The sequence below is a fragment of the Thalia democratica genome, unplaced genomic scaffold, assembly GCF_965202585.1.
Source record: "Thalia democratica unplaced genomic scaffold, ktThaDemo2.hap1.1 HAP1_SCAFFOLD_1850, whole genome shotgun sequence".
In the NCBI taxonomy this organism is placed as follows: domain Eukaryota; kingdom Metazoa; phylum Chordata; class Thaliacea; order Salpida; family Salpidae; genus Thalia; species Thalia democratica.
Window position 1 is genome coordinate 11261 of NW_028140653.1, and position 2252 is coordinate 13512.

The window sequence follows — 2252 nt, forward strand, 5'->3', positions numbered from 1 at the left end:
TAATTTCAAAAAATCAAGTTAATCAAATTTTTAATGTAAATTAAATACTAATTGATACTTAGGCTTAGAACTTGTAAATTTATATCCATTTTTTTGAATTTTTTTTTTTGAATAACTGTCAATTAAAGTTTAAAAACCTAGCAATCAGTTTAAAACATATAACAGTAAACCTTTTTTTTCTCAAACTTTATTTTGTATAATACAAAATCGTAAGTAATAAGACTAACCAAAGAAATATTAAACTTATTTATTTTTATTTACTGTATTTTCTGAATAAATTATCTAAATCAAAAAGCAGACCTGATGTACAAGTCTTGTTTTTGAAGACTTTTATTTGGCCGACACATGCAAAAATTCACCTGGAAAAAGACGTTTTTTGTCAAAAATACCCCGTACATTTCTGATGCATTAATTTACTCTTTAGATCAAAATTTTAAATTTAAACAAAAACTGAAATGCTTTGAAACTTAAAAACTAGAACTTTAATGTTAACTTAAATGTTTATAACTTACTGTTTTTGTTGAAAAAACAATAGTTTTACACAATTTATATATAGAGTTATTATCTAAAGCTTTTAAAAAAAGTGTGTTGATATGAGTACAGATTTTTTTAATTTCTTATATAGTACTATTCATAGTATATACATTTAAACACATAACTCCCTATGCTTTTAACGCTTTTCATAGTTTAAAGCTTTTTATATACATGCTATTGAAATGTGGTATAAAAAGTTATAATGCAGTAGTAGTTATTTGTAATTAAAAATTGTGATACAAAATTAAAAATTAAATAAAACAATTTATTTTAAATTTATTTTTTTTATAACTACATATAAATATTACAACTCTATTTTCTATGATATAATAAAAACACTAATAGTTGAAAAGCTTTAGTTTAGTTTCTTAAAGTAATTACATAAGGTTTTGAAGAAAACATTTTATTTTTTTAAGAAAATACCTTAAAATCCACTTGAGTTTCAGACGTTGAATATTTTTATGAAACTTAGTATAACGGCTGTAAAATCTTTTTGGTATGTGAGAAACTCTTAAGTAGCTTTCGAAGAAGCTTTTGTCTGCTACTTTTTTTGACAACCCAAAATAAAAATCTTCAGCGAGGTAAGATTTCAACTAAAACGGCCACTGAAAATAGAAATAATTCATGTCAAAACAATCTTTTTACACAATCAAAATAAACTCTAGCGTGTATGCACATAAATCACACTTAGTTCACAAACAGTAGCACGGCGCCTACCAGTTACGAATTATTAGAATATTTTAACTAGAATACAGCCTGAAGCTAACTTTAAGCTGGCCTTTAACAGATTCTAAATTTTTTTATGTATTGTGAAAAAATAACCGCAACCTTGTATGCGTTAAATTCAATAACGTTTGCAATTCATTTGTTGTTTACTAAATCTTTTCAACAGAAACTCACCACAAGTAATTGTTTTCATCGCCAACAATGAGTGCTTAAATATTCTTTTTTAAACAAATAAGAACTTTATAAAAAATATTATTTCAGCCTAATACTTTTTTATAATCAAAAAATATACAATACAAAGTTTTTTTTTCACACAAGATGAACACAAAGGAACGATTGCTCTCTTAATCTTAAATGCTTTATAAATCAGAAGATGATTTAATTTTACTTTACTATATTTTATACGAGTATACTTTATAAATTATTGTTGGACAGTTTTTACTTCAAAATTACACGCACATAAAAAGAGTAAGTACGCTCGTAACAAGTAAATTAAGATAAAAATAATATTTACTATGGAGTTAGTTTTTAAAGTTTAATTTTTCTTCATTAAAGAACTAGTTTTTATATATTAAGCTTTAAATTAGAAGAAAATACACATCATGTTTTTTTATAACATGATTAATTACTTTTAAAGACATTTTAAAACTGAAAGTTAAATTTCAACTGACAAGTATATTTACAATAAAAATTACATACATATGTATGTTTTTATTTTTAGGTAATTTATTCCTTTTTTTTTAACTGATGAACTCCGGGTTTTAACTCCTAAAAGTTTTGTAATCTTAATGATCTAGTAAGATTTAATTTTTTTTCAGTAATTTTTTTCAATTACCTATTTTAATTTTTTTTTAATTACCTATTTATTACTAGTCAATATTGACATATTTCATTTTAAAATACAACATACTTAAACTTTCTGTTTTTGTAGCTACATTATTATTTTTTATGTTTAATATTCTAGCTATGAGTAGATTTACAAAGTAATACAA